The 23,103-nt window shown below is 38.8% G+C and overlaps 1 long non-coding RNA gene across 4 annotated transcripts in view; it reads left to right on the top strand.

The window, feature by feature from the left end:
* The window catches only part of LOC103879693, a 388,108-nt gene that overhangs the window by 62,309 nt on the left and 302,696 nt on the right, over positions 1 to 23,103 (top strand). For 3 of the 4 annotated variants that reach the window (XR_004180058.1, XR_001897354.3, XR_004180056.1), the window contains exons 2-3: positions 8,593 to 8,672; positions 8,946 to 9,000. This is a non-coding gene — a long non-coding RNA (uncharacterized LOC103879693). Of the gene's footprint in view, positions 1 to 4,186; positions 8,673 to 8,945; positions 9,001 to 23,103 lie in introns of all 4 variants that reach the window. The other variant, XR_004180057.1, reaches the window with a different exon arrangement.

The raw sequence follows: 23,103 nt of genomic DNA on the forward strand, positions 1-23,103 counted from the left end.
ATGCTCATCAACAGTAGATTGGATAAAGAAAATGTGGTACATATACAACATGAAATACTATGCTTTTATAAAAAGAACAAAGTCATTTCCTTTACAACAGCATGGATGCAGCTGGATACCATTATCCTAAGCAAATTAATGCAGAAACAGAAAACCAATTACTTCATGGTCTCACTTATAAGTGGGAGCTAAACATTGTGTACTCTTCTATGTAAAGATGATAACAATAGACACTGAGGACCATTAGATCAGGAAAGAAGAATGGTAAGGGTTGAAAAATGATGCTTGGTACCTGAGTGATGGGACCCTTCATACCCCAGACCTCAGTTACATGCAATATACCAAGGTAACAAACCTGCACATGTACCCCCTGTATCTAAAAGTTGAAGTTATAAAAACAAAATGAATGTTTCCAATCACCTACTCAGGTTTTTGTACCATCTGTAAAACTCTTGGATGCATGTAAAGGCAATTTTGCCTACTTTCTAAATGATTATTTTAAATTTTAATTTATTTTCAACTAATAGTATAACAACTGTTCCAGTTTGCCTGGGAGTGAGGGGATTTCCCAAGACAAGGGAATTTCAGTGCCCAAACTAGAAAATTCTGGGCACACTGAGATTGGGGCCACCCTAGGTAATAATGCCTGCTGTCGCAGATATGGCTGGTGTCCCCCACACATTGTACCATATTCTTTTCCCAGACTCCCTTGTATCTAAGTGTGACCACGTGGCTGGTTCTTGTCAATGGCTATAATGTGAGCAGTGATGCAGAAGCAAGCTCTTTTCTTCCTTTGTGATCTGGACTTCAACACCCAAGGTGGTCTTGGAAATAGCATGTATTGAAGATGTCAAAGCCTCTGTGGACCCATGTTTGTGAGTAACTGCCTGTGGCCAAGGATCTCATCATCTGCCCTACCGCCACCATCATGGAGCTTCGCAAAAACAAGAAACAAGCTTTTACTGGGTTCAACCACTGATATGTCAACAGATGTTTCAACAGTTGGTGCTCTCATAATTAATATATATCCATCCTTTCAATCCATATTTTTACTATTTTGATTTTATATTATTAAAAGACAAGGGAGTTTCAACATAAAAAAAATGAAATGTTTATGTTAGTTAATACATTCAATTGATACTATGAAAGAATTTCACCTCCATCTGATAGATGAGAAAAATATGTCTGTTCACCCAATTTCTCCTGCCTATTTTAGTCTGGGTCATCACCATTTTCATCCTGGTTTATTTTCACAACTGAAGTCTTCTCTATCTTGGTACAGCCAACTTACTGCTTCTGGAAGTATTCTTCTGAACACTACCATTTATCTGCTTAGAGTATTTCATTCTATATCCTATCACCCACAGGATAAAGAATAAACTTGTTAGTTTCTGTTGAAAGCATGCACAAGCCATCTGTATTTTTCACTACCACCAATAAAACATATTGGCTGGCTCTTTGCACTCCCCTAAACTGGCCATTTTTCCTCCCTGCAGATTACATGTCCTCATACAAGCTGGTGCTTTGGTCTGAGATGTGATCTACATCTTCATATCACCTGACTAACATTTTGCATATTGACTGACTCACCAGCAACACCCTAGGCACGCTTCTCTCATGGGATATACCACATTACATTGACCTTGTTTACCTACAGGGGCAGAATCTATATCATATTCATCTTGGTTACTCAGTTCTGGGCATATATATTTGATTGAACTGAACTTATTATAGTTCATGCTATTTCTCCCTTTGGAATCTTCTTAAGTCTCTCTTCCAGCCATTCCTCTCCCAGTCCTGCTGTATTCTGTGACTGGTGAGCTACTTTTTATCTTTCAAGAACCTGCTTTTATGACACCTCTTTTGTGAAACCTCACTTACCTCTCTTCTCCCAGTTTGCTTCGTTGCAAGCAATTGGAGGGAAACAGCCAGGCTATTCAAAATTGTGCCCCATGATCCAAGCCCAGTCTCTCAATGTGTGCTTATGTGATAAATGTTATTAATTTTTATTATTTCTAGGGCCCTCTAAAATTTATAAAATTCATTTATGTCAAGTATCGCTTTTGATAAAACAAGACCATTATAAAAGTATGGCAGGTAGGCCAGGCGCGGTAACTCACACCTATAATCCTAGCACTTTGAGAGGCCAAGGAGGGTAGATCACCTGAGGTCAGGAGTTTGAGAGCAGCCTGGCCAACATGGTGAAACCTCATCTCTGCTAAAAATACAAAAATTAACCGAGTATGGTGGCAGGTGCCTGTAATCCCAGCTACTCGGGAGGCTGAGGCAGGAGAATTGCTTGAACCTGGGAGGTGGAGGTTGCAGTGAATGGAGATCCTGCCACCGCACTCCAGCCTAGGCGACAGAGCAAGACTCCATCTAAGAAAAAAAAAATTAGCCGGCTGTTGTGGTGAGTGCCTGTAATCCCAGCTACTTGGGAGGCTGAGGCAGGAGAATTGCTTGAACCTGGGAGGCGAAGGTTACAATGAGCTGAGATTGCGCCACTGCACTCCAGCCTGGGCAACAGAGCAAGATTCTGTCTCACCAAAAAAAAAAAAAAAAGTAGGGCAGGTAATATTAACCTTTTTTCAATGCATAAAGGGATTGAGATTTATAAAAAAATAGAGCTAGTCACAATCAAAGTTTAAAAGAAGGGAAAGGGAAAGTGAGATTCAAACCATTATTTTTGACTTAAATGATATTATTATTATTACTTTTTTACTGTTTACGTAGTGAGACAATTGCCAGAGTTCCCTGGTAATGGACTTTAGAAATCCTACCTACCTATGTGAGATCACCTCAAGCCTTCAGTATTGTGTTTCCTACCTCCCCAAGCCTATGCCGATCTGCAACTTCTCTGTCAGTTGACAGGGACAGGTGTTTGATGTGTATGAAAAGAAAGAGCTGGCATTTGTTAAGTTCCTGGGTACTAGAGATTTTCTGCTTGTTATGTAATTCCTACAAAACTCCTTGCTCTACTTATCACCTTTCATTAATTCATGTTGCATGTTTTGTAAGTTCTTCAGTAGAGAGTGCACGTCTTCAGTCATTATTTGCATTGAACTGTAAATAAGAGAAAAACTGGACTCAAATTTTTATTTCCGACTCTGGTTTCATAATTGGTATTTTTATCAACCACACTATCTAATATAGGAGAGTTTTATGGCCTCTTGGACGTGAGTTATCACATTCTTGATAATATACATTGGAAAAATTTCTTTTATTCTCTTCACCTTTTAGAAATTCCATTCTTCTCCTAGGGAACTAATAAGTAACCAAGCAAATACAGAAATGAAAGAACATCTGGCCCAATTTGCTCTCCATAAAAGCAGAAAAGCATTACTTCTCTATCACAAAGTGCAATTATTTTTTATTCCTGTGCACACTGCTATGTCAAAAGTAACTTTTCTTTGCAGGAAGAGTACTTTTGGCACAAACACTGTATTCTCAGGTAAAAACCAAGCTCTACCAGGGGCAAAATGGTAAGGGGGGAAAAGCATTCTCCTGGAAATACATAATCAATACGTTGTGCTTGAGTGTACCTTCTGTCATGGGCAGTAGTTTGTTTTGGGAAGTTGAATTATTAGGGAAAAGTAGACTTTCACTAACAACAAGGAAAAAGGCAGAAAATTTGAAATAAAAAAGCAAGGGCATTTCAAAGCTATTCAACATGTGGTAACTAATGGAAGTCAGTAGACAGGATGCAATAGAAGTAATGTGTGCTGTGATCAAAATTACCCCATAAGTGAGTATCTTCTGGATCTGGAAGGTCACTTTCACCATCCACATGATGACAAAAGGCCCAACTTCAAACAAAGATCAAGTAGAGGACCACTTGCTTGGAAAATCTTGAGAGATGAGAGGAATTTTAGAGTGATGGAATCATTGAATTAAAAGACTGAAAAAAGCCCTAGAGTGTATCCCCTAGAATTTTTCTTTTCAAACCAATAATCATCATAAGCCTTTAGTTAGTCATGAAATCCATTCAACAACAGCATTAAAACATAGAACAGAGCCAGGTAAAATGTCTTTTCTAAAGTTATAATTTGGGTTAATAATCGAATCAGGGATTCTTGGTCCTGGGTCATTTTAAAATGCTATCTTCTCCACCCTTCAAAAAATTACTGGTATAACTGTCATTACTTTATTGACTTAAACAATTTTTCCATGATTTGATCATTTCCAGATCCCCCTGGGTCTACTCACCATTGCTGTTCTCCTTTACCTTGGAATAACTGGCTCAGAACTTGATACCTGTCCTCAGACCATTTGTCATCATTCTGTTCATAGTATCCTTCATCTTGCCCCCGTCATGTAGTCCTAAACTTCTAACTCCACAACCTAGACATGCTCATCGTTAACTCATCATTTTTCTATTCATTTTACTCAGTTATGATTGTACCACACTGATCATTTTGCATTCCGCTTTTTTCTACGAGTATTTTGAATGATGGTGTGTTTAATGACAATGAAATGCCTGTGGAAAGAAGACTCAAAAATAGCGTGGCTTTTCAGAACACCAATTTGATAAAAGAAATTGAGTTGTAGGAATCACTATTTTATTATTTTTTTTGTAAGAGCAAAGGAGATAGTTGTTCATATCGGTGTTGAAACCCAATGGCTGTTATATATCAGAGTAACTTACAGAGAAAGCCAACAATCGTCTTTCCTTAATTGTTGCTGCTCAACATGATGGCTTGGTTCAGTCTGGAATCCCTCTCTACTTCCTCTCAGGGGTAAGCAGCTGACAGCTGTAAGGGGGCAGAATGGATTCCCATCAGATAGCAAGGTGGTATAGTTACTTGTGCTGGTGGGGGAATGCAATCTCTGCTTTGTATTTGGTTCTTGTTTCTGGGACTGGTAACTTCTTCCTGTTTTGATAAATATATAAATAACTCTAAGTATCAGGAGAGACAGTAACTTAGGCTTCTTAAAGAACAGAGGGTTTTTCACAAGAATTAAACATTTTTTTAAAAAAAGAACAAAGGATTTTTACTCAGAGATGAAAGAAATGTTTGTTTCTCAACTGAAATGTCACATGGTAATTTTAATAAAGGGCATCAGATTAGAAGTAAGGGGATTTGAGTTTAACTCCTGGCTCTGTCTCCTGTGGATTTGGGACCCATCACTTTCTATGTTTAAACCTCAGCTTTCATATCTGCAAAATGAACGTTTGACAAGACCATTGGTTCTGAACCCTGAATAAACATCAGAATCACCTATATAATTTAAAGGAATAAACTGATTCATGTGTTCCACTTAGAGATATTCTGATTTAATTAGATTAGAATGGGGTCCAGCATTTGGTATCAAAACCAAGTTGCTCAAGTTATTGCAATATGCAGTAAGGGCTAGATGACTTCTAAAGGCCTTTCAAGCTCTAATATACTATGATAATTACAGTGAAAGCACTATTAGGTATTAGGCAGAGAACTTTTTAGTTGTGGCAGAAATACAATGCAAACTAGAATAAGGGGGAAAAATGATATTTAGCAGCTTCTAACTTCAGGACTCCCTTTTCTCCCCAGTTTGAACTTTGTTTTCTTCTGTGGTTTGGTCATATTTTCTCCTTGATGTAATTTGGATTCTGCATGTGCTAAGGAAAGTTGACAGCCCTGGATTCACCTCCTTCAGATTCCCTGGTGGAAAAAGGAGCTGGTTCCTGCTAATGTCTGCATATCAACTCTAGAGAAATGCTTTGATTGGCCTTGCTTGGATAGTTCCCTCTCTTTGTGAATTGGGTTGTATGACTGACAGTCCCATTATACAGCAGTGGTGGAAGTGTACCATTCAGATCTCTCTTTCAGAGAACCTGCTGTAGGGAGCATAGCTGATTGACAGACTTTAGCTGCCACACTAGGGACCCACTGTGTCTTTCACACCAGGCCATGTTTTCATTGGGCTGCTCCCAGCCAATGACTAAGCACGGTGGAGATACTCAAACCCAGTCATTCCCGCCCGATGTGGGATTCCTTAGCAAATTCTCATGAGTCCACGGACTTTCCCACTGGCCTAACTGAGACACTTTCATAACTTCACTGTAGTCTAAGGTCCTTCCTATCCAATCCCTCCTCCTCTTTCTGCTTTTATAGATGTCAAACTCATGTTGTAGTCTGAATGAAGGTTCTCCCTGCCTTATTCCTGCTCTCTCTCTTAACCTTCAGAGGTATTTTCTCCAATAAATACCTTGTTTTCCATTGCTGGCTTGATGTTTGCTTCATAGAGGACCTGAGCTGATGCTGACTAAAACCATATGGCATGGGGATGAGACAGTTTATCTAAAGAAGGGATGTTAGATGTTTAAAAGAAAATACATGTCCACTATAGGCTGCATCTGTGAGTCTCTGTCCAGTATGGATCATTCTGTAGAGAGGATACAGAGCAAGTACCAAGGTATCGAGCAACTAGGCAGGTTTCAAGCCTTCAGATGATTTCTTGGAGATGACTGACACACTTAAGAGTCTGTGAGGCCACTAAGGATCAAGACAAGACATCAGGTCTTGGTTTGTTGAAGAGTTTATGAAGCAGAATTAATCTAGCTTCACGGCCAGAGTTACTACATGTGTCGCTCTGAGCTCTCTACAGCCATCAGCCATAGAGCCACTTGTTTTATTAATATTGTGCTGTCTTTTTGATGTTTTCACAGAACATTTTACTTATTTTTTAATTAAAAAATATAGCCTTCTACTCACTACTTGGAATTGATAAAAGCTACTATATATAATCTTAAAAATAAATATATATTATATGATAAAGAAATATATATAATATATACGTATATACATACATAAGTTGTATTTTTTGATTGCTGTTTAAAGATTCTAATTTTTAAAGGAAACTATCAGAATCAAGAAATGAGAGGCTTTTAGTAGAGAATTCTTCTTAATTCTACTTAAGACTTAGCCTCAAAATAGCAACCCTATGATTCCATTGATTGTTTTGGAGGTGATCCATTTGGCATTCATTCATTCTTTTTTTTTCTTTTGGTAAAGTTATTTAAAAGCCTATTGTTAATGTACTAGAATTCATGAGAGGAGTTACTTTTCAGTTTGATTGTCTTTTATAAGCTCTTCAGTGCAAGCTACTTATCAGCTCAGACTTCCAGCTGGCAACTTGCTGAGAGGAGGATGAAAAGGGGGTAGTACCAAGTCAGTGAATTTGTGGGTGAGGAACGGAGATGTCTGTGGCACATGGTGATATCTCCACAGGCTAGTCTGGGAGGTCACTAGAGTCAGGCTTGTGGCCCATCAGGGGCCACTGGGCATCTCTGGAAAGTCACTATGAGTTGAGGAAATGGGAATATTGAAGAAAAAATGAGGAAGAATGAAGGCAGAATTTTTTTTATTTTGTGATTTTTCCAAGGGCCTGGCTTGGACTTTGTCTGCCTGTGTAGGAAAATGTGCAAGAGGTACAATGACATTCTGAGAGAACAGGTGGTCACAACCCCCCACTGCTTCTCTCGAGCCAGAAGGAGGCTAACATCCAGCCCCTGGTGAGGCCCACTCAATTCACTAGGCAGAGCACGATGATCTGAGGATCCGTGCCAACCCTCCTGCCTGGCCAAGCTGTGAGACCAACTGTTCCTTATTTTCTAAGCATTGAGCTGCTTCTGGACTTTGCTTCTTTGTTTAGGAAATGGATCCAAATCCCTCTCCTCTGGACTTGCTTGATCCCCGAGCCTGAAGTCAAGCCAGTATTGGCTACCATCTATTCTTTCAGCCACACATTGAACAACCATAATAAACACACCACACATTTATGGGTTCACACCTTGTTTTCAAGGGGCTTCTACATACTCCACCTGATTTGATACTAGAAAAAAAGCTCTACATTGGATTGGGCAAGTGTCATCACATATTTCACAGGTATTAGGCCTGAAGAAACTGATATAAAGCTAGTGTCAAATCCAGGAGCCCAGCTTCAGCCTGTTCATCTATGGTCCTTCTGTGATGCATTCAAAGGTGCATTAACGCTTGGGGAGAAAAATGCACGTTTCCATCTCCTATTGGGCAAAGCCTAAACTCCTGTATGACTTTTATCTTCAGTCTTCATTCTCAAGTAGCCAAATGAAGGAAAGGGTGCCTCAATAAGGTGGGGCCCAAGACCCCCAGCTTGTTAGGACAAATACAGGAACTTGTAGTGGGAGCAGATGGTCATATTTGTGATTTAATAGGAGGAACACAAGAAATAGGAATAAGAAAACCTGAAGGTTAATCCTGACTTGTTAATTAGCTCTTCAATATTTATTAACCTCACTTAACCTCTCTGAGCTTTGCTCTCCTCTTCCTTTAAGCAGGAAAAATGCTACTGTGCCATGTGTGCCCCATCAAAACAATTAAATGAAAAAATTTAATTGTTAAATTAAAAACAATTTAACAATTGTTAAAACAATTAACTGAAACTATAAAATAAAACGGCCTTTAAAATGATAAAGCACAATTCTAATAGATTTTTTCAGCATGTTTAATTATTTGCACATAAAGGGGCTAAATAAATATATGATAAAAGATGAAATATTTGGTTTTTTGAATACTATACATCTTCATGACTTCTTACAGTCTTTTACCCCCTCCAATCCTTTCTTCTTTCCAGTTTCTCACTGATTGATGGTAGATTGTCTTCTTTACCTTTAGCTGAGTGCCAGATGGACAGACACAATCTTCACCCTAGAGGTATGTGTATGTCACCAAACCCTATTCATAGACTCTAATATTAAACAATCACAGCCCCCTACCAAGCTCTAAAACATTGAGAGAGTATTTCTGAACCAAGTCCCCTGCTGCCTTCATTCTTCCCTCCACCTAGCAGTTTCTAAGAAGTTGTCACCAAGTTTGGTGAATCATTAAACTCTTGGACATCCTGGGGGAGGAGAATTATTGATTCAAAGGACCTTAGAGCTCAAAAGGTCCTGAGAGACCATCAGAACCACCCTCTTTATTTTACAGATACAGTTGCTGAGGATCACGAGGATGAAAAGCGTGAATCGGGCTCACACAGCTAGTAAGTAAAAGAATCGCTGAAATCTAAGGTGCTGGATTTATCAGTGCAGTGTCTTTCCAGTTGATATTTCTGAAAGAAGGCTGTGGAGAAAGAACGCTGAAGAGTCCCCAGGATTGTTTGTACTTGTGGCTTTCCAGAGATGGAAGAGTGAATTTCAAAAGGTCTATCTCTGGTATCCTGCCTTCCCAGTTATGAAGATATGTCTTTGAAAACTTCCTCATCTTAGCAGTGCCCTCTAGTGCTATATCCCATCGAAGCTAACTATTCCAGGTCTTATTATTTTTCTGATTTATACTTTAGGGATTCAGGATTTAGTGCTCACCTTTTTTGTTGTTCGCACACTTTTTATGTGCAGTTTCATTAAAAGGTGAATTCAGTTGATGACTTACCTAGCAAGCTTATTGAGGAAAATCCTAGACTGTTGATCCCAACTATATCGAGTCATGTGGAAACAATGAGGGTTTCTTAGGTTTGATCAACATGGGACAGGCTGGGAGAAAGCTCAGTAGTCATATTTCTAGTTTCCAAGAATTTGAGTTTTTGAGTGTGCACGTTAGCCCAGGGAACATCCTAAATTGTTTTTTGGGGAGCTTGGACCTCTAATATCAATTACACTTGCAAAATGTTTCTAAAAGTACAGGTGCCAAACAGATATTCATTCAGAAGTGGCCAGGTATTGTTAAGGGGTCAAGGGCAGTCCTTTTCTCATTTTCAGGGTGACTTAGTCAAGGTTTTCTATTACTTATTAGGTAACTTTGGTTTCTTTTTTTGCAACATAATTCCTAGCTCATGGCAGTACATAAATTGCACCAAGAAGAATCTTCAGACAGAATAAGTGGTTGCTTTGGAAATGGGGTAAATTTAGGCTTCAAAAGGAGATTCCAAGTCATAATCAAATACTTTGCCTTAGTCATGGAAAAGTGTAATTTTACTGTAATTCCATGTTGATGGAGTATAATATAAATGACAATATGATTTATATTTGTACTCTCTCTTAAGCATCCTGTTTTATTAATTTATATGAAAGCTGTTCTTGAGTTCCCATTATGTCCCTGACATTGTTGATAAGGATTTTATAGATCCAATGAGGGCTACTTAGCTAAATAGAAAGGTACAAAAGCTTGAACTCATAGATTCAATGATCTTTCTGATCAATCATGTGCCAGGTCTTCTAACTTCTGCTATAGGCTTTGTTCATCCAGAGTTGTACTACTCATAGCATAAAACAGTCAAATAGATGCAAAAGGACCAACTTGGGTTTGAATATTTTGGAGTAAGCATGTGGATAATTGCTGATTTCTTCACTTTTTAAGCACTTGTGTCCATGCTAAGTATTTTAAAATCATATTTCAGGCTACTTTGTCTTTTTCCTGAACTGGCGGCTCAGCATTGGGAATGTGTTGACCAGAGCTATTCCAGACCCTTCTTAGCTCAGATGTAGTTTATTGATTGACTCCTTTATTTGAGTGTACCCAGTCCCATGCTAGGCCCTGGAGATGGGTCAGAGGCCTGGTGTGAGAAAGCAGTGCACAAACCTCAGTTTTCTTATCTCTAAAACTCTAAAATCTGATTTCTAAATAATAAAGTTTATTTCACAGAGTTCTTCTGTGGATCAATCAATATAAGGCTAGCAGATGAACCTAATAAATGATAACACATGAGAGAAATAAAAGGCAGTATTATGGGTAATTATGGGTATATTACAGGATAATATAAAAGACAGTGCATGTAGCATCCTATAATACATGCACATTGATCTCTAAGCTTCTGTTGTGCAGGAAGTGGGTGTTATTCATTGTTGTATTCTTGGCCTCTTGAACAGGATCTGACACGTGAAATTTAAAAAAAAAATTAGTTAAGTGATAAAACAGGGAATTACATAGATTTTAAAGGAAAAATACAGAATATAAGTTTTATGAAACTGCACAGAAATGAGAAGATTCAGTTACATGGAGAGATGATGCAATACCTTTTGTGTAGTATTAATTTAAGAAAGAACTTTCTGAAACTAGAACTGATAACCATGGAATGAATTACTACAAGATTGTCACAAATAGAAGTAAGTTTTCTACTCTAAGGTATTCAAAAGAGAACTGATGAATCTTCCTATCAGAAATGTTCTCTACTACATGTAATAAACCTATGTGTGTTCTGCCAGATCTCAGAAAAATAAAAATAAACATGTGGGAACTTGAAATAGTTTGTGGAAAAATGAAATTAAAAGATAAACTTTATTTCTCAAAATAAGTTCCATCAAGGTGAAGATGCGTTTGTAAGCAATAATACTAGTCATTTAGTTCATCCCTAAAGAACTGAGAGTCCTAGGAATTTAACCAGGCCAATGCAGTCTTTTTCACATTATTAACTGAAGATAAATGGGTGCCTTCTATAGATTTTTTTAAGTTAGGAAACAAACAGAAGTCAGAAGGAGCCAAATCAGGGCAGTAAGGTGGATACCTAACAATATCCCATCAAAACTCTCCTCAAATTGCCCTTGTTTGATGAGAAGAATGAGCAGGAGCATTGTCCTGGTGGAGAAGGACTCTCTGGGAAATCTTTCCTGGGTTTTTTTCTATTAAAGTTGTGGCTAACTTTTTCAAAACACTCTCATAATAAGTGGATGTTATTGTTTGGCTCTCCAGAAAGTCAACAAGCAAAATGCCTTGAATATTCCAAAAAAAAAAATTGTTGCTATGATCTTTGCCCTTGATCAATCCACTTTTATTTTGACTAGACCTCGTCTATCTTTTAGTAGCCATTGCTTTGATTGTCCTTTGTCTTCAGGATTGTATTGGTAATGACATGTTTCATCTTCTGTTATAACTCTTCAAAGAAATGCTTTAGGATCTTGATCCCAATTATTTAAAATTTCCGTAGAAAGTTCTACTGTTGTCTGCAGCTGATCTGGGTGCAATGATTTTGGCACTCATTGACTGGAAGATTTCTCACCTTTAATTTTTCAGTTACAATGGTATAAGCAGAATCAATTGAGGAGTCTATGGTGTTGGCTATTGTTTCTGCTGTCAAATGTCAGTCAGTTGGGGCAGGGACAAGATTAACCTTTTCCTTGAAAATTGATGTGGGTGGTCTGCTGCTGCAGGTTTCATTTTCAACATTGTCTTCAGCATAGCTTGTAAGTGGCAGAGCCAGGATTTGAAGATATGGCTAGTACCATTCAGAGCCAGGATTTGAAGATATGGCTAGTACCATTTGAAGATATGGTAGTACCATTCAGGACATAGGCATGGGCAAAGACTTCATGTCTAAAACACCAAAAGCAATGGCAGCAAAAGCCAAAATTGACAAATGGGATCTAATTAAACTAAAGAGCTTCTGCACAGAAAAAGAAACTACCATCAGAGTGAACAGGCAACCTACAGAATGGGAGAAAATTTTTGCATGTCTACTGTTGCCAGATCTTCTGAATTTTATATAGCATCACTCAGTTTTAAATATGTCAATTAAGTAGATATGTTCTTTAACATATGTATGTATATGTGTATGCACACAAATATACATGTATATGTATATCAAAGCAAAGCTCACACCGAACAAACACGTAGGCTATGTTTGGTTTACATACTCTGCATTTGGGAATTCTAACTTTCTGAAACCTAGGAACAATCTACATTTTCTAACACACACACACACACACACACACACACAGAGAGATTAGATGACTTGTTCAAGGTGATAACAATTGGTTAACTCTGGGCATAAGAAAGGCATAGCTTTTAATCTTACTACCATATCTATTCTATACAGTGTTTATGTAAAGACCAGGTGAAAAAAGCAGCAGCTAAAGAGGGAGTTGCCAGCCCTTCACATAGAATGCATCTCAACAAACCTGTGGTAGATTAAACTGGTAACAGATTCTTTGCTATTCTTGTCATTGAGAGCGGAGTCTAATTCTGCTTTCTTGGTGATTTGCTTGACCAACAGAATGTAGCAGAATAAAATTCTAGCATTTCTGAGATTAGTCGTATGAAGTCTTATAGCATCTTGCCCGACCAAGTGTCAGCTCTCCACCTGACAGCCACAGCTGAGCTCCTAGCCGTCAGAAAGACTCAACAGTCAGGCATCCCAGCCCAGGCTTCAGGGAAGTAATTGAAGATACCATATTAGATGTGCATCCTCCTGCTTCAGCTGTCCCAGCCCCTTCAACCACCCAGTTGAACCTTTTCTAAATTCCTGACCCAAACAAGTGTGAGTAAAATCAAAATTAAATTTTAAACCACTACAGTTTGGGGTAGTTTGTTATATAGTAATAGATAACTAGACCAATTCCTTTAAGCAATTTACCCAGGAAAATGCTCCAAAGCCATCCCCTTTACCTTCGTGTTCTCCCTAAGGAATTTCATTTACTGCTTGGACCTCACATAAGTGTGGGTGTGCAGAGAAGTCATTTTTATAAAAGCTGACTTGGGAGGTTCCATTTTCATATTGAATGCATTTGTCATTTGGACACAGCTAGCAGGTAGAAACCTTCAGACAAAGGAGGTGAGTGACATATGAGTGTATGTCCTTGCCCATAGGATTTATCACTCCCTCTCTGTGGACCTTTGGAAGACAAGTAGAGTTGGAAGGATGAAAGGAGTCTCTGTAATGACTCTGGGCCCTCTTAGGATTCCACCTGGGTTCACGGTGTTGATTGGAAGTGATGCTTGTGGAAAAAGAGAGCAAAGTGTGGGCCCTGAGTTGCTGTGTCTGATGGCTGAGACTTGTGTATGCTCCAAGTAGTGACATTTCTGGCCTTAGAGACAGCTCTTCATCTTCATCTCATTGCAAGTGGGTGACAGAGGCTGAGGATATTAAAATGAACAAATACGCTCCATTCCTCAAAAAGCTACAGACTATATACTTTTATAAATACAAATGTATAAAATTAATTTATTACTTGGGCTGAGCTTTATAGAGTATAAACAGGAAATGGCTTTATTTTTCTCTCATTATTTCCTTCAATGTGCTTTGTCTCTTTTCATTACCTTTCCTTGCAGTTTGATGACATCTTGAGCAGATTCCATAAGTGTTCAATCCTTTTAACCACTTTTTTACAATATAGAGTCCCTTCTGGGTTTAAAAAGCCAAATTCTGACTTTTTTAAAGCTTCAGGCTCATGTTTAATTTGAAGCTTCTTTCCTTCCTTCAGATTGCACCTTGAAGACCAGAGTGGGGTCCAGTATGGTCTCTCCTCGATCTTCCTTCACTTTCTCCCACTCCTGCTTCATATTCCTTTAAGTTCTGCCCTGTGGGGGATGGGAAGGGGTGTGAGGAAACAGACATTAGAAGAATAAAGGAAACAATGACTCACATGGCTAATGGCTTGTAATACAGGCGTCTGTGCTCCTGGCTCCAGCAGGTGTTCAGATACTATGGTAAGCTGTTCATAGGGTTTTACTGCACAGCACCTTACCCTCAACATGGGGATTTCTGCAGTGTAGTTTCCTGACACAGGTGGCACATTTTCTCGCTGACCCTTTGGAACCTCCTTCTAGCCCCTGCCCCTCTGAGATCAATCCCAGGCACAGAGCCCTCTTGGGTAGGATCCCTTTAAGTTGTCTTAAACTCAGCCATTCTCTACCCATTAAGCCATGCACTGAGTCCAGAGGAAATTCACATATATTCTTCAAGCCCAACACTGCTCTCCTGCTACTGCTGCTCCTCCCTGCCATCCTGGACTGCTCTGGCAGTCCTATGCTGCCAGAGTCTTGCCAGTGGGAAGCAGGCTCCAATCTCTCTGTCCACATATACCCCCAAACTCAAGCTCTCCCATAATCACTCACTGCTTGCTTCACTGGAATCCTGAGCTGCCATGAGGCCTGTGATTCATGACACAGTAAACATTCCTCTGGGAACTGGGCCTCCAGCCTGCCTTTCTTGCAGCCACCCCCAGGATCTACAAAAGACGCTCTTCAAACTTCTTCCCCAACTTTTTGGTTGAGAAAAGCCAAGTACTTTCAATTCCTTCCTGAGCCTCCTCTCACATTTCTAGTGTCTTTCACACAGCCTGGAGGATGTAGTGGTCTTCAGCTTCTCTTTCTTTAGAATGTGTGAAGACTCTGTTGCCCTCAGTTTTGGTCCAGATTCTAGGACAATTTCATTACATACAAATGATTTTGAACCATGTTGGTAATTGTTGAGATGGAGCCATGCCACTGAACAGATTCAGAGGGAGAAAGATCAGGAATACCTCAGGCAGCCAGGCATGGCGGGGACTGGGCTCTAGGAGAACAAATGGAGGTTCATCAGGAAGGGGAGTGACGGGGAACACTGGGCAGAGACATGAGAACATGCTTGATGACAAAAAAAGGCTTGGTGAACTCAAAGCACAGCACAGTGGCTGGTCATCTGCAGGAAGAGGGGACTCAGGACTGCAGAGGTAGCTTGGAGGCAGAACAAGGAAGTGGGGACGCTGAAGAGCTTCTCGGAGGGGAAAGGGGTGAAGTCATTTTCTAGTCAGAAGGGGCAAAGGGACACAATCAGGACCAACAATTAGAAGGCACTGGGTCCTCCAGGTAATCTCATTTATCTTCAAAATGTTACCCTCTTACATATTCTTTAGGTACTCAGTTGTCTTGTGTCCCCAAATCTCTTTGCCTTCCATATTCCCTTCTAGAAGATTAACAGCCGCTGGTAAATGGATGACAAAGGATTTATTTGGTAGTGGTGGAACAGGGTCATATGGCCACAGTCTATTTTTAGCCACCTCAGTAAGACTGAATGAAGTAAGATGTATGAAAATGTTCTATAACATTCTAACCTTAGAAAACATAGGGAACACTTATTGTTAAGCAGTTAATGTTTGTGAAAGTCATTTGGCAATTAATTATGAATTACCTGTGACATTTCTTCTCTAGTTTTCTGGAATTGTTATTTAAGTCTATAAATCCACTTGCCTCATCCCTCAGGGCTCTATTTCTCTGTTTCCAAGGTGACAGCTAGCTAGCAGGTGGATTAACCCATGCTAATCTGTTAGTTGCTACCAAAGGAGGCAACACTGAGTGACGGCATGCATTTTAAGCCTTGTAATGTTCAGATTTCTTTTTAAATAAAAAAAAAAATTATCTCAGATCCAAAGTATTGACCTAGATAATTATTGATTATAATATTAATTATATAGGTATGTAGACCATTTGGGTGTGTCAGATTTGTACCATTACTTTGTATACTTACCTTCAGATTGAATAAGATTGAACCTTCATCCTCTCATCAGGCTCACAGGAATATTAATCTAATTATTTTAGGGTTCCCTGAATCTCAACTGACACATCCACTAAAGGTTGTCCAAAGGTCTTGGGAGGGGTGTCTGGGGCAGTGCCACAGGATGTAGGCCATTGGCTCTTTAATTATTAGCGAGACAGCCTTATCCTCTTTTCAGAGCAACTTAAAGTCTGCTGTTCTGATCCCTTTAAGACATGCTTGAGGCCCAGGAATTGCATTCTAAAAATCTCTAGGATCCAGTTTCCTAAGGTGAACTAAGCAGCACTTTATCCATCTCCCAAGCTTGTGCAGAGAGGGAGTAGGACGTGGAGGCACCCTCAGATATTCTTCTCCTTTGAAACCTGGGTAAATCTGCCATCCCTTTCTCTACTTATTCTCTTACTAGCAATAATCATTGCCTTTTTTTCTCTCTTTTTGGTGTACTTAGCATGTCTCCTCCGTCAGCAAAGTATTCACAAAAAGCCCTGTATGATACGTTCCTCCAGTAGTTTTGGTTGTGAACCTGCAAATTCTCCTGATATGACAGAACATAGGTAACTGACTACCTCCTGGAATGAAAGAGGGGAGTGATGCAGATCCCAAACGCAACCTAACATCTCAATCATTTCTTCTTTGCCCATATATAGACATAAAAGTGGATATAACTTTTCAAATGACTCTAAATCTTAACAGAACAATAAACATAATCATTATTTTTTAAACACAAATATACAACCCAATAACATTTATATTAACAATATTACTCACATGTAATGATGATATTTGTGAAGGAAAATCATTGTTCCTTACATCAATGTAGCTCTGATTATTATTGCATGGGCCTTTTGAGGTAAGCATGGGTGTACTATTATGAATTGTGTGACGATGACTTGACTTTCCCAGTTTTTCTGCTTCAACTACTTAGACCTTTTTTTATTTTTATATGATCACCTATGATGCAGTTTAGACTTTACGTCGTGCCAAAGTCATTATTTTTGCAAAAAACATACTGTACTCTATTTAAATTATTCTGGGACAATTAAGGTAGTAATAATTGGTATAGGCTCTATCACCAACACAAACATAGGCATGGATATGGAAATTGTGGCTATTGTTTGAATTAAGATAAGACCATATACACTTATCATTTCTGTAGTACCATTGAAATGCAAATGGAAAACTAAGAATTTTTGGGGTTGAATGTTTGGAACCTCAGGCGTGTATTTTTGGAACTCCAGGGCCCATGGAAGCTAGTTTGGAAACACTGCTGCAGTTGCTTGAGTATGAGCTCTGGAGTCAGATGGAGCTGAATTTGAACTCCACCTCAGTTTCCACATTTGTAGCATAAATATGGTAATATTACCTTCAGTATTAGTTTCCTAGTGCTTCTGTAAGAAATTACTACAAACTGGGTGGCTTAGATCAAGAAACAATTATTACCTCACAGTTCCAGAGGCTAAAAGTCTAAAAATTAGGAGTTGGTAGGGCCATGCTCTCTCTGAAGTCACTGGGAAAGGATCTGCTTAGGTGTCTCCTAGCTTCTGGTAGCCTCAGGCATTCCTTGGCTTGCAGATGCATCACTCTGATCCTCTGTCTTCACCTGGTGGTCTTCCTGTGTCTTCACATTATCTTTGCTCTGTGTGTGTCTGTCTCTGTGTCAAATTTCCCGTTTTAATAAGGACACCAGTTATATTGGATTAGAGCCCTCACTAATGACTTCATTTTAACTTGATTACCTTTATAAAGACTCTTATTTCCTAATAAGGCCAGATTCTGGGATACTAGGGGTTAGGACTTCAAAACATCTTTCTTGGGAGGAGGCACACTTCAATCCATAGCACCTTTCTTTGGTGTTCTGAGCAATAGAGATAATGGATCAAAATTGCCAGGCTCATTTTAAATGCTCAATAAGGAGTCGTCAGTATGTTCATAACAGGATGGTTCATTGCCCCTTTCAGATACGTATGTCATGGTCACATTTACATTTAGCATTCCAACTGTAGTTCAGAATTTCTGGCATTGCAATGTGTCAATGAGAGAAAGGCTCTTTGCTAGAGACTAAGTTTCACCAAAATGTTTACGTACGCTCAAGGCTAAGGCTGTCAGATTTCTTTGTTTACTGCGTTAGTTTTCAAAATTCATTTTGGACCAGACTCTGAGTCTTTTGATCACATTTACTGCTTTATCTTCTTTGTCTAACAGCTGCTTAGTGCATACTCAGCCCCTCAGTCCTTCCAAGTTTAGGTTGAGTTTCTTTTGCTTGAAGGAAGCAGGCTGCTATATGTTTTTTCTTTGTCTTTACTTTTTTTTCAGTTGAATTTTGGGGCTGAGCCTGACTCTCCAACAATGAAGAAAATTAATGCCAAGCTAGAGGCAGTGATAATGAGGAACATCTCAGAAAGAGGACTTTGAAGGGAAGGGGATGTGTGTGATATGCTGTCATGGGCATGGCTGACTGCATCAAAAGACCTTAAAAGTCTCTGCATTCCAATACTGAGTTATCATATTCTGTGCAGATTAGATTGCCAAAGAGAATCTGAACAGTGACTTTTGCCTCATGGACATAAAAGATTTTTTTTTTTTTAGTCTCATGCCCATTACAGCAAGGAATGGAACCTGGCTCATCAGGCTGGCTGAGGCTTTTTCTGTGGTGGAGGGAGAGCGGGAGACCATCTTTATAGAGTCCTCTATCAGGTAGATACACATTTGACACAAGAATGCTGAGTTATCAAGTTTTCTCCAAGGGCAATCATATATCTTGGGAACCCAGAGCCAAATTATATTTGACATTTCATTTAAAGCCTGAGACATCTTGATGTTAAACCAGAGTCTAAGAGTGCTAAAGCAGGAGTCCATTCAATTTGACAGAGCGGATGTTTCTATTCCTATCTCACCTGCATGGGTAATAGACAAGTCATGATACTTCCTTATTTCATCCAGATGAAAATCACTGAGTTAGCTCCCCGCCGAAATGATACTAGCTCAAAGTTATTTTCTCTTCACATCCCTGTGCAATGTGAAAAGAGTGTATCTGGAGTCATTTGGAAGTTGAATGGTGGCTGGTATTATTTATGCCGTGGGTAACAAAGTTATATTTACTTGGTTTACATTCCAGATTGAAGAGGTATGGGAAGCTTGTGTGTGGGTGGAAGATACATAAGCACAACACCCATCAAGTGACATATCCTTCAGATGTAGTAGGTGGGGCTGGGGGCTTGGAAAACTGCCTTTAACTCAGGTTGCTGCAATTTCCATCTCTTCCCTTTTCATGAGAATTTTGTACTTGTCCATGAGGATTTAGGAAGGAGGACCGGGAGGAGAAAAAGAGGCAAAAGGAAGGCTAGTTTAGTCCAGTATTTTCCAGAGAGTGTGCAAATAAATATCATCTAAAAATAAGAAAAAAAATATGTTGTGTTAGCGTAATGGTATATATATATAATTCATAGAGAAAGAAACGTACATATGTTGAGAGACAATGCTCAATTTGTATTTATTTTCTTTTTCTATTTAGGAGATTACATGATTTAAAATGTCTGGAGATAACCAGTCAATGGCTTTTACTGGTTAGTATGTTTAATTAGTCCCTTACGATGTTACAAAAACAGTGAGTCCACCTTATAGTCAGTAATTATTTTATGAATTCTTAGTATGTAAATAGTTCTGTGCTAAACTTTGCAATAGAAGCAAAGAAGTGTAAATGATGGCCCTTGTCTTCAAAGCACTCCCATAATGGGGAAGAATAAGAAGACTGTTGAATTCCAAGTTAGTTGCTGTGGGCTGGGATCATGCATCCATATTTTCATGCCAAGTTGAGCTGTGTTGAGCTTCACCAAGTAGCTTGGGATACTTAGTGAAGGGATGAAGAACAATCGGTGGAGTAAAGGAATAAAGGACTGAGTGAAAAAAAGCAATGAAAAAGTGCTTTGGCAGACTAAAGCTGAGGGAGGACTCACAATGGATTGGGCTGCAGTGGTCACAGAGGACTCAAAAGAAAGAAGAAAAACCTGCAAACTGTGAGTTCCTACTTTATTTGCAAACTTCTGCAAGTGCAGCCAGTTTCTTTTTAGGGGTCCCAAATAGGTCCTCTGGCCAAAAAAGGCCCCTCCAAGGATAAGACAGATGGATTGATCCCCCAGACACTATCTATTAGCATACCTCCCTGCTTCAAAATATATGTTTTTGCCTGATTGTCATCTCCCTTTTAAAAATATCACCATAATATTACAACCAAATGTTATAGTGTTGGTGGAAGTGCCTTAGAAAATTTTAGAAAAATGAAAAAAAAAGCATATTCTCATCATCCAGAAGCCACCACTGTTAGCACCTTGTTGAATATCCACCTTAGCATATTTACAACGTTTTACATCAAAGTGAGAACATACTATACACACTATTTCATATCCTGCTTCTTTTTCCAGTAATGATGGCTACCTCTCCATTTTATTTTATTGTAAACTCATCAAATATTCTCCCAGATGACATTCACATGACCTGTGCAGTTGGTTTCTGCTGTATCAATCTAGGACCACCCTGAGCCAGGTTGTATTGTCACTTAAGCAGTGACATGTTGCAGCTGACTTGTACCTCGCACAAGACTCAGTTGTTAAGCTTTCAGAGATTTTACAAGTGGGTTGATGTCACATTGGTAGCTTGCAAGTGCCATGGTGGAAGTATTTACAATATGGAAATCAGCAAATATTGCAAATCAAATCCTCCTCATCACTCCAAATTGGCTGTGAAACATTACTAACACACCTTTGCCCCTATTTGCCACTAGTCGCTTTTAATCCATAAGAGCAGAAGAGCATCCCCTTGCTTCTTTGCTCGTTTAGTTTTTGTTTTGTTTTGTTCTTGTTTTCGTTTTTGTTTTTGAGATGGAGTCTTGCTCTGTTGCCCAGGCTGGAGTGCAGTGGTACAATCTCGGCTCACTGCAACCTCTGCCTCCCAGGTTCAAGTGATTCTCATGCCTTACCCTCCAGAGTAGCTGGGACTACAAGCATGCAACACCAGGCCCAGCTAAGTTTTTTCTATTTTTAGTAGAGACAGAGTTTTGCCATGTTGGCCAGGCTGCTCTCAAATTCCTGGCAATAAGTGACCCACCTACCTTGGCCTCCCAAACTGCTAGGACTATAGATGTGAGCCACAGTGCCCAGCCTCATTTTTTTCTTTTATGGCACTGACTTGTTAATGAAAATAGGTCAGTTGTCCTATGTAATGTACTATCTTCTGTATCTGTCTGGCTTGTGGTGTGATTTAGCTCATATGCTTCTTACATTTTACACGTGTCCCATAACCTAGAAATTACGTCAAAAGGCTTATTGCATTCAAATGAAACATTTCTGGCTGATTTTCATTGATTTTAGATATATAGGATTGTAGTACACTGGAAGACACATAATATTTCATTGACCCATCGTTAATGACACTAACACTGACCTTGGATTACTGTAATGACAATTCACTCCTCCATTGTAGCATAACACTTTTCTTTTGGAACCAGACAGTAATCTGTATAGTATTAATTTGCACTATATCAAAGTATTACTGTGCAAACCACTCACCTAGTGGTTGTGACACCAATTGATAATCCTTGCCTGAAGCAGTTAATTTAATTAGGGTTTCTCAAATGCTTTAAAATCCCACCACTCTTTCTTCATTTATCAGCCATGATTTCTATGTAGAAAACGTTTCTTCACCAGGTGGGCAATTTTGTTACCCTAAAACCCAGTTACTAGCAGAAAGGCAGAAAAAAGACAGATCGGTTCTTTCACTTTATTTTCCAGTTTTGAAAGACTTGTTTTAATACCTACCTCAAATAGTGACAAAGGAGATTTCTATGACTTTCTTTTTGAAATATCATTATGGACTCATTGACTTTTCATTGATTCAATCTGTTTCAATCCACTAAACTCATTATTCTTTTTGAGGTTCAGATTGTCACAACTTTGACCTGTGGACGGCTCCACACTGGCTCCTGGTCTGTTTGTCACAGCCCCACTTGTCTGCAGGCGTCCTTGCTCTTCGGTGCAAGAAGTCCTAAGCTCACACTGCTCTTATTCCACCCCAGACTTGAAATCAACCATTTCTCTGAGGAGCCTTGTTTTTTTGGTTGGTTTGGATGGTTGGTTGGTTGGTTTTTGTTTTGTTTTGTTTGTCTGTTTGTTTGTTTTCCCCCATGGGGAATGGTAATCGGGCCATACCTGGATATGAAGAATATTAATTGCTATTGAGGTTACATTGCTTCAAGGACCTTTCAGGGTCTTTAAATATATATTTGAAAAATCACGGAGTCATATTTATAATTTAAATAAAATATTAACATTTGAGTGTTTTCACTTTTAAAAATTTTATATTTCTATCATTTTTTGCACTGAAAGTTTTGATACCTAATATCATTAAAATAATTATTTGTTTTCATATTTATTATGAAAAATATTTTGAAAATATCAATATTAATTTTACAAAAAGCAGTACAGTTACAGAGGCAGTTTAATTTTTTGTTTATGGTTCTTTTTGCCTTAGAATATCTCATACCACATACTGACAATCAAATTACTGCACTTTTTAGTTATTTGAATGATATAATTTTGCTGTTACCAATTTGATATACGGTTAGGTTCTTTTAGTTCAATTTGTTTTCAACTTGGGAAGTTATCTTCCTAATATAATTTTCTCGAAAAAGTTAATATATTTGCATAATTAAAAGGTCAAAACAATACAAAATGCATGCACATAAATATTTTGCTTTCATTATTTCCCCCTTGCCAATTTGTGGAATAATTTAATAATTACTTTCTTGTGTATCGTTCTAGTCTTTTGTTTACATAAATAGAGTTTTTCATATCCTATGTATCCTATTCTGTGTCTTGCTGTTGGTTATTCTATGATAGTTATTGTGAGTTT

The sequence above is a fragment of the Papio anubis genome, chromosome 19 (assembly GCF_008728515.1).
Source record: "Papio anubis isolate 15944 chromosome 19, Panubis1.0, whole genome shotgun sequence".
In the NCBI taxonomy this organism is placed as follows: domain Eukaryota; kingdom Metazoa; phylum Chordata; class Mammalia; order Primates; family Cercopithecidae; genus Papio; species Papio anubis.